We start from the raw sequence: 19,029 nt of genomic DNA on the forward strand, positions 1-19,029 counted from the left end.
CTATGTCTGATTGGTGTGCGTGAAAGTGACGGGGAAAATGGAACCAAGTTGGAAAGCACTCTTCAGGATATCATCCAGGAGAACTTCCCCAACCTAGTGAGGCAGGCCAACATTCAAATTCAGTAAATACAGAGAACACCACAAAGATACTCCTCAAGAAGAGCAACTCAAAGACACATAGTTGTCAGATTCACCGAAGATGAAATGAAGGAAAAAATGTTAAGGGCAGCCAGAGAGAAAGATTGGGTTACCCACAAAGGGAAGCCCATCAGACTAACAGCAGATCTCTTGGCAGAAACTCTACAAGCCAGAAGAGAGTGGGGGCCAATATTCAACATTCTTAAAGAAAAGAATTTTAAACCCAGAATTTCATATCCAGCCAAACTAAGTTTCATAAGTGAAGGAGAAATAAAATCCTTTACAGACAAGCAAATGCTTAGAGATTTTGTCACCACCAGGCCTGCCCTACAAGAGATCCTGAAGGAAGCACTAAACATGGAAAGGAACAACCGGTACCAGCCATTGCAAAAACATGCCAAAATGTAAAGACCATGGATGCTAGGAAGAAACTGCATCAACTAACGAGCAAAATAACCAGTTAATATAATAATGACAGGACCAAGTTCACACATAACAATATTAACCTCACATGTAAATGGACTAAATGGTCCGATTAAAAGACACAGATTGGCAAATTGGATAAAGAGTCAAGACCCATCAGTTTGCTGTATTCAGGAGACCTATCTCACACGCAGAGACACACATAGGCTCAAAATAAAGGGATGGAGGAAGATCTACCAAGCAAATGGAAAAAAAAAAACAAAAAAAGCAGGGATTGCAATCCTAGTCTCTGATAAAACAGACTTTAAGCCATCAAAGATCAAAAGAGACAAAGAAGGCCATTACATAATGGTAAAGGGATCAATTCATCAGGAAGAGCTAACTATCCTAAATATATATGCACCCAACACAGGAGCACCAAGATTCATAAAGCAAGTCCTTAGAGACTTACAAAGAGACTTAGACTCCCATACAATAATAATGGGAGACTTCAACACCCCACTGTCAACATTAGACAGATCAACGAGACAGAAAGTTAACAAGGATATCCAGGAATTGAACTCAACTCTGCAGCAAGCGGACCTAATAGACATCTACAGAACTCTCCACCCCAAAGCAACAGAATATACATTCTTCTCAGCACCACATTGCACTTATTCGAAAATTGACCACATAGTTGGAAGTAAAGCACTCCTCAGCAAATGTAAAAGAACCGAAAGTATAACAAACTGTCTCTCAGACCACAGTGCAATCAAACTAGAACTCAGACTAAGATACTCAATCAAAACCGCTCAACTACATGGAAACTGAACAACCCGCTCCTGAATGACTACTGGGTACATAACGAAATGAAGGCAGAAATAAAGATGTTCTTTGAAACCAATGAGAACAAAGATACAACATACCAGAATCTGTGGGACACATTTAAAGCAGTGTGTAGAGGGAACTTTATAGCACTAACTGCCCACAAGAGAAAGCTGGAAAGATCTAAAGTTGACACCCTAACATCACAATTAAAAGAACTAGAGAAGCAAGAGCAACCACATTCAAAAGCTAGCAGAAGGCAAGAAATAACTAAGATCAGAGCAGAACTGAAGGAGATAGAGACACAAAGAACCCTCCAAAAAAATCAATGAATCCAGGAGCTGGTTTTTTGAAAAGATCAACAAAATTGATAGACCGCTAGCAAGACTAATAAAGAAGAAAAGAGAGAAGAATCAAATCGATGCAATAAAAAATGATAAAGAGGATATCAGCACCAACCCCACAGAAATACAAACTACCATCAGAGAATAGTATAAACACCTCTACGCAAACAAACTAGAAAACCTACAAGAGATAGATAATTTCCTGGACACTTACACTCTCTCAAGACTAAACCAGAAAGAAGTTGAATCCCTGAATAGACCAATAGCAGGCTCTGAAATTGAGGCAATAATTAATAGCCTACCAACCATAAAAAGTCCAGGACCAGATGGATTCACAGCTGAGTTCTACCAGAGGTACAAGGAGGAGCTGGTACCATTCCTTCTGAAACTATTCCATTCAATAGAAAAGGAGGGAATCCTCCCTAACTCATTTTATGTGGCCAGCATCATCCTGATACCAAAGCCTGGCAGAGACACAACAAAAAAAGAGAATTTTAGACCAATATCCCTGATGAACATCGATGCAAAAATCCTCAATAAAATACTGGCAAACCAAATCCAGCAGCACATCAAAAAGCTTATCCACCATGATCAAGTGGGCTTCATCCTTGGGATGCAAGGCTGGTTCAACATACACAAATCAATAAACATAGTCCAGCATATAAACAGAACCAAAGACAAAAGCCACATGATTATGTCAATAGATGCAGAAAAGGCCTTTGACAAAATTCAACAGCCCTTCATGCTAAAAACTCAATAAATTCAGTATTGATGGAATGTATCACAAAATAATAAGAGCTATTTATGACAAACCCACAGCCAATATCATACTGAATGGGCAAAAACTGGAAGCATTGCCTTTGAAAACTGGCACAAGACAGGGATGCCCTCTCTCACCACTAGTTTTCAACATAGTGTTGGAAGTTCTCGCTAGTGCAATCAGGCAAGAGAAAGAAAGAAAACGTATTCAGTTAGGAAAACAAGAAGTCAAATTGTTCCTGTTTGCAGATGACATGATTGTATATTTAGAAAACCCCATCGTCTCAGCCCAAAATCTCCTTAAGCTGATAAGCAACTTCAGCAAAGTCTCAGGATACAAAATCAATGTGCAAAAGTCACAAGCATTCTTATACACCAGTAACAGACAAACAGAGAGCCAAATCATGAATGAACTCCTATTCACAATAGCTTCAAAGAGAATAAAATACCTAGGAATCCAACTTACAAGGGATGTAAAGGACCTCTGCAAGGAGAACTACAAACCACTGCTCAGTGAAATCAAAGAGGACACAAGCAAATGGAAGAACATACCATGCTCATGGATAGGAAGAATCACTATTGTGAAAATGGCCGTACTGCCCAAGGTAATTTATAGATTCAATGCCATCCCCATCAAGCTACCAATGAGTTTCTTCACAGAATTGGAAAAAACTGTTTTAAAGTTCATATGGAACCAAAAAAGAGCCCACATTTCCAAGACAATCCTAAGCCAAAAGAACAAAGTTGGAGGCATCATGTTACCTGACTTCAAACTATACTACAAGGCTACAGTAACCAAAACAGCATGGTACTGGTACCAAAACAGAGATATAGACCAATGGAACAGAACAGAGCCCTCAGAAATAAAACCACACATCTATAGCCATCTGATCTTTGACAAACCTGACAAAAACAAGAAAGGCAAAAACAAAAACAAAATAGGGGAAAGGATTTCCTATTTAATAAATGGTGCTGGGAAAATTGGCTAGCCATAAGTAGAAAGCTGAAACTGGATCCTTTCCTTACTCCTTATACGAAAATTAATTCAGGATGGTCTAGAGACTCTAATGTTAGACCTAAAACCATAAAAACCCTAGAAGAAAACCTAGGTAATACCATTCAGGACATAGGCATGGGTAAGGACTTCATGTCTAAAACACCAAAATTAACGGCAACAAAAGCCAAAATTGACAAATGGGATCTAATTAAACTAAAGAGCTTCTGCACAGCAAAAGAAACTACCATCAGAGTGAACAGGCAATCTACAAAATGGGAGAACATTTTTGCAATCTACTCATCTGACAACGGGCTAATATCCAGAACCTATAAAGAACTCAATCAAATTTTCAAGAAAAAAACAAACAACCCCATCAAAAAGTGGGCAAAGGATATGAACAGACATTTGTCAAAAGAAGACATTCATACAGCCAACAGACACATGAAAAAATTCTCATCATCACTGGCCATCAGAGAAATGCAAATCAAAATCACAATGAGATACCATCTCACACCAGTTAGAATGGCATTCATTAAAAAGTCAGGAACAACAGTTGTTGGAGAGGATGTGGAGAAATAGGAACACTTTTACACTGTTGGTGGGATTGTAAACTAGTTCAACCATTGTGGAAAACAGTGTGGCGATTCCTCAAGGATCTAGAACTAGAAATAACCATTTGACCCAGCCATTCTATTACTGGGTATATACCCAAAGGATTATAAGTCATGCTGCTATAAAGACACATGCACAGATATGTTTACTGCAGCACTATTCACAATAGCAACGACTTGGAATCAACCCAAATGTCCATCAGTGACAGACTGGATTAAGAAAATGTGGCACATATACACCATGGAATACTATGCAGCCATAAAAAACGATGAGTTTGTGTCCTTTGTAGGGACATGGATGCAGCTGGAAACCGTCATTCGCAGCAAACTATCGCAAGAACAGACAACCAAACACCACTTGTTCTCACTCATAGGTGGGAATTGAATAATGAGATCACTTGGACACAGGAAGGGGAACATCACACACCCGGTCCTATTGTGGGGAAGAGGTAAGGGGGAGGGATAGCATTAGGAGATATACCTAATGTAAATGACAAGTTAATGGGTGCAGCACACCAACATGGCACATGTATACCTATGTAACAAACCTGCACGTTGTGCACATGTACCCTAGAACTTAAAGTATAATAATTAAAAAAAAATTTTAAAAAGATGAAGGATTAGGTATTATGTTTTCAGAGATTTAACCATGCACAGCATTTACAACACCCATTAAAGTGCTGTGGTTAGCACTAGAGTTCAGTACTAGAAAGTAGAAGATAAGCAAGTAGGAAATAAATTGCTTTTATCAAACTGAAAAGCCGATACTGAACTGAATTATTTTATTCTGTTTGTCTTTTCCTCAAATCAGCATTTGACCACCAAGAATGTTTAAGGACAGAGTAATACTTTAGATAATTTAGAACCACTCATTTAGGTAGGGAATAAAATTATTGCTTGGTAGAACAAGCCTTCAAGTTTTTTTTTTTTTTAAAGCATTTTAATTTGAAAAAAATAAAATAAAATCCATTCTCTAAAATCTTATGTAAGCAAAAGAAACACTGTAAGCAAGGATAATAAAATACGTCACCCCAGTTTGACACCCTGGGCTTTTTATTTTGAGATTTTGGCTGTAGAGACTGCCATACTTCTTTATCTCATTTGAAGTAGCAGGTCATGAAAACCACTCTTTTTTCTGTAAAGAATGTATCTATTATAATATTTAGAAAGCTTAGCATAGTCTTTGAAAAAGGGATTTTCTAAATATCTAGATTGCCCCATTCATTTATGAAAATCCATGACCCTCAATTTCCCTATTCCTGAAAAAACTACTGTATTTCTTAATTTGACTATCCCACTAGTCTGTCTAAACTCATCCAACAAAGCAAGAGATGTGACCTCTGTTGAAGAGAGTGCTTTGGAAAACAGCAGTATTTGGGCACTATTATGGGGAAATCTTTCTGAAAAAAATCTTATCCTTAGAACTGAAAGGGCTCTGTTCCTGGCCACAGAAGAAGAAGGGCAAAGGAGGTCAAGAGTGTAGAGAAAATCCAACAAGACTGGTGGCACATCATGGGAAGCAGAGCCAAGGCAAGTGGACCACACCAGAGTAGAAGGGCTGCAGATGTATTCCCAGGGGCTGCTGGAACTGAGAAGTGTATTCTTCTCTCTCAACAGTTTCTTATTTTATCTCTGTGCTAGGCACACCCAGGACCCATCCTTTCATCCTGTTTCTCTTCCAGGATTTCTGGATCCATATATTATAGTTTCCCCATTTTATAGATGAGGTATCAGAGGTATGTAAATAAAACTAACTTCATATGGCTTGAACCCAGATATCTCATCTGAACCACTAAACTGGGGGATTTTATCTTACTTCTGATAATATATGCAAGACAGAATTCCCACCATATAGAATGCTGCTCTTGAAAAAAAAAAATGGTCCTTTTAAAACCACTGCTTTTGAAAACACCACAGAGAATTTCAAAAAAGGCAAAAATTATTACCTATAAATTTAATTAGACTGGTTTATTAAAATCATGTAGAACTCAACATAGAGTATTTGGAAATCATTTAATATTTTTAATCACCACTTCTCACCTTCCACTTTTCTAGCACCTTGTGACACCTAGGCTATGTATGCTTTAATAATGGATTTTGTGACAAAGACATGTAATGTCAACATGTTCCCATTGCATTGATGGAGCTGTCATGGCACTACTGAGCCTTGCCCATGTTGTTACAGGAATGGGGAAGCACTCTATATGCCAAGTATAAAAGGAGAGCTCAAAAAGCAGACAACATTCCTGGTGTAATTCAAATTTGAAGGAAAAATGGTTGTCAAACTCAGCACCTGGTGAACTCTTATGATAGCACTGGCAGACTTGATATTCTCTCTTCCTTATTCCAGTTATATTGCAATAATTACCAGCATGCTGGTGTCAATTGGAGTCTCTTTCTAGTGAAATAACCCAATGATTTCAAATAACCCAAGCTAACCCTTTGGTATTTCTCAGGCCATTTAATTTTTTCTACCCAATTATCATCTACTAGTCAGCCATTTAAAAGAATGCAATGAGAAGAAACCAGGTATATTCCTTTTCTATTGCTGCCTAACATATCACCAGAAATTTAATGGTATAAAGCAACACCCATGTATTAGCTCACTTCTGTAGGTTGGAAGTCTGACATATCATGGCTGAGTGTTTTGTTTTGTGTCTCACAATGCTAAATTGAATGCATCAACCAGCTGTGTTTTCACCTGGAGCTTGGAGTCCTCTTCCAAGGTTATTATTCCTATTATTGGCAGAATTTAGTTCTTCGCAGTTACATAACTAACATACCTGTTTCCCTGATCACTGTCATCCAGGGGATTCTTTCAATCCCTTAAGGATGCCAACATTCCTTCTCCTGTGGTCACCTCTGTTTTCACGCCACAGCTGAATCTCTCTTATGCTTCAAATCTCTCTGACTTTGTCTTCTGGCAGAAATATCTCTGTTTTTAGGGGATAGTCTGATTAGATCTGGCCCACCTAGATAATCTTCCTATTTTAGGGTCAACTGTGCCATATAATATGATGCAATCATGGAAATGATATCTTATCAGCTCACTGGTTCTAGGGGAAAAGGGAGTGTAATCTTGACGGGAAAAGGGATTTTTAGAAATCTGCCTGCCATACCGGATCAATAAGAATATGCAAAAGGACTCAATCTTCCCTTTGAGCCAAATAATTCTTATGTCAATTTCTTAAAATTCACGAAGTAGAAAGTTGAAAAAAACTAAGCAAAATAAAAATAATTACATGCTATATGGATATATAATAACAAGAAATTAATATAGCTATAACATGATGCATTGTTAAAAAAAAATCATGGCCAGAAGCAAATCATTGCACATTTTCACATAAGCATTTATGGGATGCTAATATCTTGATAGCACAGATTGATAAAGGGTTTGATTCCCTTCTGAAATCCAGTGACTCAGCAGAAGAATGACAGGCAGTCAGCATTGTTCTCTGTCCTCTGCATCCAGTGGCCAAGGAGCTGGATGACTGAATAATCATACTTGGTCGTGCCTTGAAATGCACAGAAAAATTGTTTCTGACATGCCACTGGCACATGCAAAGAGGTAGAGATGAAGACTTATTTCTTCCAATATTAGGAAGAGCAGATTCTCATTAGCAGAAGCACTGCCAGGCACCCAGCCCAGGCAGATGGACTTAATGAGAGAAAAACCCCATGGCCCCCTGTAAGTTACTGGCAGAGAGGAGGTTCTCTTATTTAGGCAATTTCCTCTCCTGTCACATTTGACTTGCTTTCTCTGGCCACTTGGATGCCCTTGAATATATAACCTTTATAGGAGTGTACTGCAGATTTTACAAGATGATTCTTGTGGAAGCTAAGTTTCTATTTTATTAAAGTGCTCCTGTGTCTTGGGCTGCCTGTAAAGGGAGCTACTCTTTTCCTCTAAATCTTTTAGTTTCTACCCAGAGCCAGACTGAACAATTTACCAGTCACGAATATGTATAATTTGGCCTGAACCCTCCTAACTCATATACCAACAGAGCCATTAGGCATATGGTGGGTCTGAAAAGCCAAACGGACCAGAAAGTACATTTACAACAGGCTTCAGTAATCATTTCAGTGGTCATTTCACACAGCTAGACCTGGAGATTCAGACCCAATCCACCCAGTTTATGTCTGAGTGGTCCAGATCAACATGTGAATGCTTCCCCAGTGTGTTGGATAATGTTCTAACCTTCTCTTAACGGACACAATGAGGGCCTAATATGACACCCCAAGAATGTTACCAATAGCCAAACTTCATAAGGGTTTTCTATGTATTAGGCATCACCCAAAGAGCTTCATGTAGGTCTACTCCAATGATCTCAACACTATGAGGCAGGTCCTATTATGATCCCCATTTTATAGATGAGGTATCAGAGGTATGTTAATAAAACTAACTTCATATGGCTTGAACCCAGATATCTCATCTGAACCACTACACTGGGGGATTTTATCTTACTTCTGATAATATATGCAAGACAGAATTCCCACCATATAGAATGCTGCTCTTGAAAAAAACGGTCCTTTTAAAACCACTGCTTTTGAAAACACCACAGAGAATTTCAAAAAAGGCAAAAATTATTACCTATAAACTTAGTTAGACTGGTTTATTAAAATCATGTAGAACTCAACATAGAGTACTTGGATAAAGAGTTCAACTCTAGACTTGTGCTTGGGTAAGAAAATAATGAGCAAAAACTTGGATCAAGCACTTCACAAAAGAAGACAACTGAATGGCTACTGAGCATGAGATAAGGTGTTTTCTTGGTATCATTAGTAATCAGGAACATGCCAGTTAAAACCACAGTGAGCTACCAGTAAACCTCATCTGAATGGCGACAATGAAAAAAGTAGCAACCGGACAATGAGTGTTGGGATGGATGTGGAGCAATTGGAACTCTCCTATTTTGCTAGGTGAGTGTAAATTGTTTTAACCACTTGGAAAAACTATCAGTATACACTGGAGCCCAGCATGTTAATACCTTATAGCCAGCAACTCTACTCCTAGATATAGTGTCAAGATAAACGTGCGCATATGTCCATCAAAAATATGTACCAAATTTTCATAGCAGATTTAATACATAATAGCCTAAAACCTGGAAGTGATGCCCACCAACAGGAGAACGGACAACAAAAGGAAGCAAATTACAGTTAAACAAATACCATAGATACATCTCACAGGGACTGAGTTTTGTGAAAGAAGCCAGTTATAAAAGAACACATACTGCAAAATTCCATTTATATGAAGCTCAGTAAGAGGCAAAAGTAACAACAGTTAAACAAAGTCAGACCAGTAGTTACCTCTGGGACACTAGAAATATTCCATATCTTGATCTGAAATGTATACATACATAAAAATTTATGAATTGTACCCTTAACATTAGGGCATTTTATGCATTTTAATGTACATATGTTTTACTCTGAGAAAAAGGAAAAGAAGACTTTGTGTCTGAGAAATGTTGTACCTGCAACAGAACAGGACATTTTAGCTCTTTTTTATTTTCTTTTCATTTGCATGATATTCCTTTGTTCATGGTACAAGCAATATATTTGGTGAGTGATTACGTTTTTTGTGATGAGTTTACCACATAATGTTAGGCATCTTGCAAGCAAACATGGTGAGGCATTGCACATTTCTTTTCTTTAAAGTGCCTGTTATATATTGCCTATCTCTTGGCAAAGTAGTGGGAAGTTTAAGACTTGCTTTTTTAAAAAAACCATAAACATAAATCTTTAAGGAAAGCAAACATTAAAAATTATATCAATTTAAAATATGTATCCACATGCCATGGTCTGGGTTGGGAATTACTATACTGTGACAATGCAAAGAAGAAGAAACCATGCAATGGCATAGGGACAGAGTTGCAAGGTATTCTTCCAATTGGGAATACTGATTGGATCACCAAATATGTGAAATTCACATATGAAATATACTTGTTCTATATATCATTTAAAAACTGTTTTTACTATGAATATTTTGACATCTGTGTAGCAGTTCTTTGTATCATTACAAATATTCTGCCAAGTAATAAAGTTTTTAAATATCTATATGAAAACATTCACAGTAAAGATAAAAAGAACAAATAAAGCAAGTGAACAAACAGGGATTTATTTAAATGAGATTAAACTTTCCTCAAGTTTACACGAATTTCAGTTGTTTCGGTCGGGTCTCCAGGCATTTGTTAGAATTTAGAAATTTTACAAAGGCAACACAAGTCTCAGCATTGCTAATGATGTGCACTGTTTGAGGGGTAGAAAGCGCAGGGCACAGAACTGAAGAGCTGGTTTTGACAGTTGTCCCTGGGGTTCCCACACTGGCACTAAAATAGGAAAGCATTGTCACTGAATAGAGAAAAACATAAGTAATTGCAGTGCAGGAGGGAATTTTCCTCTAAGACTGTTAAGTTGCCTAATTTAACTGTTTAAATGTTGAGGATTTCCTTGTCTGATGCAGGATTTCCTCCATTGGGAAATTCTCAATTTTCCTCTAGTTATTCATTCAACAAATACATATTGAACACCTGCTTCATACCAAGATGTCTGCTGTGCTAGGTACAGAATGGGTCTCTGCCCTCATGAGGTATAAGGTCTACAGTATCATATTTCTCAGCACTGGGAAGTGGTTCCCATTGAGTCTCCTGGGAAGGAAGTTTGGGTGACTCCTTGAGGAAGATTGGCAGGAATTTGAAGGAAGAGAGAGAAAGATAATTACCTTTTATGGAATATACCACATTAGACTTTACTCATGGAATATATCATGTAAGACCCTACAGCAGCCTTAAGAGGTAGCAAGTGTAATAATTGGCTTGATCAAGGGTATTTACCAGCAACAAAGGATTCAGATCCAAGGAAGTATGAACCCTGGATGTTTTATCTACTGTAGAAGACTGCCTCACCAAGAATTTTAGTATTTATGTATTCACTCTACAAGTGTTTACTGAGTGCCTACTTTGTGAGAGGCATTATTCTAAGCACATTATGGTATTTGAATTATATATCAAATATATATTTTAAATTCCATTTACTCGGTTGTTTGGCTTTTAACATTAGTAAATTTTATTAAATTAGTCAAAACAGGAATGGGCTATAATACAGGGAGACTTAAACATTTCTAGGAATTCATATTTCCACAAAACATTGTGAGTAGAATAAATATTATACTTTCTATTTATATGCTCCTAATTATCAAATGCATATAGGTGCTGGTGTGAATGTACCTGAATTCATAACTTTTTGTGTTTGCAACTGTATTTTCAGGAAGTTGATACTAAACATAAAATTACTTTCATCTGGGAGACATGGCATATTTTGATATTAAAAGGAAGGTCCTCAGACCCAAAAGTAATGGAAATCACTGGTTTATGGAAGGATAAAAATAATATTTCATTATTACCATTAATGTAAAAATAACAAAATAAAATTCCTCATTAGTAAGTGGCCACATGTTTATTTGAATGAGAAACAATATTTGAAACTTGGCCTTCATATAAATAATAAAGGAAGATCATGAAAGCTGTTAGTTGCAAAAGCAAGGAAAAATACCGTGAAAATAGGTTTCTTTGAAGATATGGCAAAAGTTATAATTACAGGTTTGAAACTACATTGTGCAGATTCCTGTACAGTCTACTCTACTCCATCCTCCCACCACCACCCTCCCCCAAAATCCTTGGCAAACCTTCCTTTTCATACTTCTCCAAATATCAAAGAAGCCACCTATAAAGTTGCTTTGTTACCCTTTTACCTACATGCTAACAATGCCAATTCAATAACCCTTTTTCATCTGAAATGCAGGGTGGCAGTTCAAAGACATTGGACTACTGGTTAGGAGACCTGGTACTCAGACGCTACCCTGTCTCTAGTAAAATCTTCTCTAAGTAACCCTCTTTTATTTCTAAAATGTAATACTAGTATTAGCCTTGCTTATATCCAGGACTTGTTTAGATGGCTTAAAAAAAGAGCATGTTTGTTTTATTGTATGGTTTTTATTTTTGTGGTTATTGTTTTCTTGTATGGTTTTTATTTTTGTGGTTCTTGTTTTCAGAGCTACATAAAAATGGACATTTATTTACTTCATTATGTGTAGTATTATAAATATATCCCTTATATGAAACCTGTGGGAGCAATTATGCACTGTAATTCAGAGTTATTCAGATTTTATTAAGCTAATACTGTGACATATACAATTTATTACATGCCCCTTACTCCCAGTGGGGCTTGGGGAAGACCCTGTAATCAAACACATTAATATTTCTTTGGAAAACAGTATGAATATTCACACTAAATGGGATATGCAAAGCCTATAATTAGCCTCCCATCAGTTCAGAACAGGTTTTGCTGCCAAATGAGCTATGGGAAACCTTTTGGTTTTCAGAGCTTAAGAGATTTTGTAAGTGTGGATAGAAGATTTCAGACCTGCATATTTTCAGAAGTGCTAAATATTTATATTTCATATTAAGTCTACTCCCTCCCTCACTTAGATACTTTATTTTTATTCCTTTAGCTTTATTGGGTGGAAGCTGTTCTGCCCTTTCCACCTCTTTTCATCCTGGGGGAAGCACCTTTTCTTTCTTATTCCACTTCACCCATAGTTCCCCACCATCCACAGGGGTGATACACAGGAAGTGAGGTACATACATGTAACTCTACTCCCTTGATGGCAATTCATTTGTCCAGGGTGATCAGGGGACCTAAGCTAGGCTAATCAGAGTCCTTTCCCTGACCCTACCCCCATCACAGATGATAGGAATCAGAAGTCAATTCCTGCCTCAAAGTGAATGATCCTTTCCTCTGAGAATTTGGAATTGGATCAAAAGAAAGAGCAGTTCCTCTCCAGGTGTCTAGTATTTTTTTTTTTAACATGAATATCCTGGCACTGTCCATAGCCAGGCTTTCTACCTTTTGTGGATAAGGGACAAGGAAGAATGAGAGAGATAATAGAACAAATTAGATCTCTTATTCAGAGACAGAGAAAGAGGATTCCTCCAGATTTTTCTAGCCCTACGGTCCATTTTGAATGCCTAAGCACACATCCATTCTTAGATTCTGAGACATATCAGTTGCTTTCAGATATTTATCACTTTTTAAAATAAACTTTAAAAACTTTAGAATAGTGTTAGATTTATAGAAAGTTGTAAAGATAATATAGTTTTCATATACTGCACACCTAGTTTACCCTAGTGTTAACATCTTACTATGGCATGGCACATTTATCACACCTAATAGATCAATACTGATATCTTAGTTTTTATCTAACTTTTTTTCTTACTGTTGTTCAAGGATCCCATCCAGGATACCACGTTACATTTAGTCAACATTCGCTCCTTAGGATCCCTTTAGCTGTGACACTTTATCAGACTTTCTTCAATTTTGATGAACTTAACAGTGCTGAATACTGCTCAGGTATTTTGTAAAACGTCCCTCAGTTGGGAACTGTCTGATGTGTTCCTCATGATTAGACTGGGATTACATGTTTTTTTTTTTTTTTTTTTTTTTTTTTTTATACTTTAAGTTCTAGGGTACATGTGCATAACGTGCAGGTTTGTTACATATGTATACTTATGCCATGTTGGTGTGCTGTACCCATCAACTCGTCAGCACCCATCAATTCATCATTTATATCATGTATAACTCCCCAGTGCAATCCCTCCCTCCTCCCCCCTCCCCATGATAGGCCCCAGTGTGTGATGTTCCCCTTCCCGAGTCCAAGTGATCTCATTGTTCAGTTCCCACCTATGAGTGAGAACATGCGGTGTTTGGTTTTCTCTTCTTGTGATAGTTTGCTAAGAATGATGGTTTCCAGCTGCATCCATGTCCCTACAAAGGACGCAAACTCATCCTTTTTTATGGCTGCATAGTATTCCATGGTGTATATGTGCCACATTTTCTTAATCCAGTCTGTCACAGATGGACATTTGGGTTGATTCCAAGTCTTTGCTATTGTGAATAGTGCTGCAATAAACATACGTGTGCATGTGTCTTTGTAGTAGACTAATTTATAACCCTTTGGGTATATACCCAGTAGTGGGATGGCTGGGTCATATGGTACATCTAGTTCTAGATCCTTGAGGAATTGCCATACTGTTTTCCATAATGGTTGAACTAGTTTGGAATCCAGCTTACAAGGGATGTAAAGGACCTCTTCAAGGAGAACTACAAACCACTGCTCAGTGAAATCAAAGAGGACACAAACAAATGGAAGAACATACCATGCTCATGGATAGGAAGAATCAATATCGTGAAAATGGCCATACTCCCCAAGGTTATTTATAGATTCAATGCCATCCCCATCAAGCTACCAATGAGTTTCTTCACAGAATTGGAAAAAACTGCTTTAAAGTTCATATGGAACCAAAAAAGAGCCCACATTGCCAAGACAATCCTAAGTCAAAAGGACAAAGCTGGAGGCATCACGCTACCTGACTTCAAACTATACTACAAGGCTACAGTAACCAAAACAGCATGGTACTGGTACCAAAACAGAGATATAGACCAATGGAACAGAACAGAGTCCTCAGAAATAATACTGCACATCTACAGCCATCTGATCTTTGACAAACCTGAGAGAAACAAGAAATGGGGAAAGGATTCCCTATTTAATAAATGGTGCTGGGAAAATTGGCTAGCCATAAGTAGAAAGCTGAAACTGGATCCTTTCCTTACCCCTTATACGAAGATTAATTCAAGATAGATTAGAGACTTAAATGTTAGACCTAATACCATAAAAACCCTAGAAGAAAATCTAGGTAGTACCATTCAGGACATAGGCATGGGCAAGGACTTCATGTCTAAAACACCAAAAGCAATGGCAGCAAAAGCCAAAATTGACAAATGGGATCTATTTAAACTAAAGAGCTTTTGCACAGCAAAAGAAACTACCATCAGAGTGAAAAGGCAACCTACAGAATGGGAGAAAATTTTTGCAACCTACTCATCTGACAAAGGGCTAATATCCAGAATCTACAAAGAACTCAAACAAATATACAAGAAAAAAACAAACAACCCCATCAAAAAGTGGGCAAAGGATATGAACAGACATTTCTCAAAAGAAGACATTCATACAGCCAACAGACATGAAAAAATGCTCATCATCACTCGCCATCAGAGAAATGCAAATCAAAACCACAATGAGATACCATCTCACACCAGTTAGAATGGCAATCATTAAGAAGTCAGGAAACAACAGTTGTTGGAGAGGATGTGGAGAAATAGGAACACTTTTACACTGTTGGTGGGATTATATGTTTTTGGAAGGAAGACCACAAAGTGCTCTTCTTGTCACACCATGCCGAGGTTATATACAATCAATATGACGTATTTTTGATACTGACCTTGATCACCAAAGGTAGTCTTTGTCAGGTTTCTCCACTGTAAAGTTACTCTTTTTTCCATTTTCCATACTGTACCCTATGGGAGGAAGTCATTATGTGCAGCCCACATTTAAGTAATGGGGAGTTATGCTCTACCTCCTTGAGGGCAGAATATATATATATGAGTTATTTGGAATTCTGCATCGGAGATTTGTTTATTCTACCTCAATTATTTTTATGCAGTCATTTATTTATATCAGTATGGCCTTATGGATATTTGTTTTACAATGTGGGTAATTCAATACTACTTTACTTATTTTGTTGCTTAAATAGTTCCAGCTTTGGTCACTGGGAACTCATTCAGTTGACTCCTGTGTTTCTTGGACATACCCTATCATATTCATTTGACCCAATCTCAGTTGGTCCAGGAAATACTAGGAGCAGTGATTCTATTGGGGTACAAGGGGAAGCATCTCTTTCCTCTCAATTCAAACTGCAATGTTTGATGCCCGTGATTTGGGGATGGGAAACATACAGTACTCAAAATTCCTCCCTAGGAATTGTTTTCAATAGACATAACATGAGACATACATTTCACATGACCTCATTAAATTCACATAAAGAACAAATTAATACTTCTTTGGAGGCCCTTAAAGACAATGACAGAAATTTCCTTCATTTTTCATATTTTGAAGTCTACATTGTATTGTTGCTAAACAGTCCATTTTCTCCTGAATAGTAACACAGGTTTTGGCCTTCATATTTCTCTTAACTTATTTGCTTATTTGGTGACATTTACTTACAAAAGAACATTCCGACTCATAAGCTACCACCTACGTAGTCTCACAGACACACAAGTGTTATATAAACAGATCCTGATGATGGATGGTGGCACTATTTGCTTCTAGAAAATCTTCATTAAATTATTCTGGGCCTCTTCTCTCAGTCACACGTGTGTGGTCAGATTCCATTTTTGCTGTCTGTCTTCATTTTCTCAGCGGACATGACAGCTAATTTATAATTCTGTAGTTATTTACTCTCATTGCAATTCAAAAGATTTATTTAAATGCTAACTGCTTGGTGTTTTTCTTTAAAGAATTGCTTGGAAACTATGTCTTTGTGAAACATAATACATTTTACAAAATGATTTCTATGATGATACTAGTGATTCCAGGAGGATTTGAGAATACTTTATTATCAGCTTTCCTGTCTTCTCAGGTTAACCTTGACAGACAATTTTGTCTACTGCTACATAATTAATAGAACACATAAGCTGTTAGCTCATTTCCTAAGCTTTAGTATTCATTTTAATATTATACTGATTTGATTTTAACCCATTTAAATTATTTATTCCAAATTCCATGCAAAATGTATTCAAACATAAAGATTAATTCACTTAATTAACCTTTTGATTAAAAACTAAAACCCCAGTACTTATCCATATGGATTTTCTCCTCGAAACAGACTGTTGAGAATTGCAACTTAGAAGTTGTATTTCAAGTGGCTGCTAATTATGGTCAAATCTACATTATGAGGGAATTAACCCACATACAGTTGAAAGATCTCTAACCAAAACCCTTGTTGAAAAATAAAGGTGCTAATATAAGGAATGAACATTTTCATTCCTTGTCAGTAGGCTAGTCTTTAAACCATTTCTGTGGGACCTCAATGTCCAAATGATTTGGGCTGAAGTGGATATTTTCATTACCAACCATGAAATATTTTTGCTCTGCTGCTGGGTTCTATCTCTGTGCTAGAAACAGTGGGAATTCAAAGTTGAATGGTATATAATCACTGCCCTAAATGTGAAGATTGTCTAGTAGACGAACAAAGAGAAGTGCAAAAATAACCATAATATAAGACAGAATAAAATAAAAGATCAAAGACAGGAGCTTAGCAGGTCTACAAGAGGAAGACATTATTTCTGTCTTGGTTGATCCAAAGACCTTACATTTTCCTTATTTTTCTATTACACTCCTTAGTATAATCAACATGCCAGCCAAACAGAACTATGTACTTCTTCCCAAAATCTTCAGTGCTTACTCATCACTGTTAGTCATTTCAGGTTTTCTCCTGTGATATGTTCTGGCTCTATATCCTCACTCAAATCTCATCTTGAGGCCAGGCGTGGTGCCTCATGCCTGTAATCCCAGCACTTTGGGAGGCCGAGGCAGGTGGATTTGAGGTCAGGTGTTTGAGATCAGCCTGGCCAACATGATGAAACCCTGTCTCTACTAAAAATACAAAAATTAGCCGGGCATGGTGGCGGGTGCCTGTAATCCCAGCTACTTGGGAGGCTGAGGCATGAGAATCACTTGAACCGGTGAGGCAGAGGTTGCAGTGAGCCAAGATCATGCTATTGCACTCCAGCCTGGGTGACAGAGTGAGACTCCATCTCAAAATAATAATAATAATAATAATAATAAATAAAAATAAAATCTCACCTTGAATTGTAATCTGAATTGTAATTCCCATGTGTTGGGTGAGGGACCTTGTGGCAGGTAATTAGATCATGGGGGCAGTTCCCCCACGATGTTCTCATGATAGTGAGTGAGTTTTCATGCACTATGACGGTTTTATAAGGGGTTGTTCCCCTTTTGCTCTGTACTTCTCTCTCCTGCTGGCTTGTGAATAAGGATGTGTTTGCTTCCCCTTCCACCATGATTGTAAGTCTCCTGAGGCCTCCCCAGCCATTCAGAACTATGAGTCAATTAAACCTCTTTCCTTTATAAATTACCCAGTCTCGGGTATTTTATTATAGCAGTGTGAAAATGGACTAATACACCCTGTCATTCCTGCTTTTTGTAATTCTGTCTAAATACATTAGCTCAGATATTGCTGCCTCTCTTAAATCATTCATTTGTTGTTGTTGTTGTTGTTTTAGAGACATAGTCTCACTGTCACTCAGGCTGCAGTGGAGTGATGCAAGCATAGCTTACTATAACCTTGAACAACTAGGCTCAAGCTATCCTCCTGCCTCAGCCTTTCAAGGAGCTGAGACTACAGGTGTTCACCACCACATCCAGTTAATTTTTTATTTTTTGTGGAGTCAGGGTCTCATCATGTTACTCAGGCTGGTCTCAAACTCTTGGCCTCAAGCAATCCTCCCAACTCAGCCTCCCAAAGTGCTGGGATTATAGGCGTGAGGTGCTGCACCTAGCCAATTCATTGTATTTACAAATCAAGTATTAAGATATGAATCTCCCTTCTTTGACATCCCGTAACACTTGTTTCTTGTCATCTTTGTGATGTATCTATTGTTCTATGTTGTGTTTCTCTGCCTTTTTCTATTAGATCAAGGATTTTATTGGAACATAGCCATGCTCATTTGTTTTCATGTTGTCTGTGGCTGTCTTTGTGTAACAACTGCAGAGTTGAATAATTGTGAGAGAGACCTTATGGCTTGCAATACTAAAATATTTACTGTCTGGTCCTTTGCAGATGATGTTTTCTGACTCTTGTACTAGATCATAAATTCCTCATGGGGAAGAAACTATCTTCTTATCTGTTTGACCTGTTTAATACCTAATACAGTATGTGTACCCTGAATATTTGTTAAATTGATTTAAACCAAATTAAAGTGAATATGTGATTTAGTGGCAGCATCCACGGGGTTAAGTACGAACCATTAAGAAAAATGG

At 37.5% G+C, this 19,029-nt stretch overlaps 1 protein-coding gene across 5 annotated transcripts in view; it reads right to left on the reverse strand.

Moving 5' to 3' along the window:
* The window catches only part of GLRA2 (glycine receptor alpha 2), a 232,155-nt gene that overhangs the window by 100,627 nt on the left and 112,499 nt on the right, over positions 1-19,029 (reverse strand). The window lies entirely within an intron of this gene.

This window comes from Rhinopithecus roxellana, chromosome 7 (genome assembly GCF_007565055.1).
Source record: "Rhinopithecus roxellana isolate Shanxi Qingling chromosome 7, ASM756505v1, whole genome shotgun sequence".
Taxonomy (NCBI): Eukaryota; Metazoa; Chordata; class Mammalia; order Primates; family Cercopithecidae; genus Rhinopithecus; species Rhinopithecus roxellana.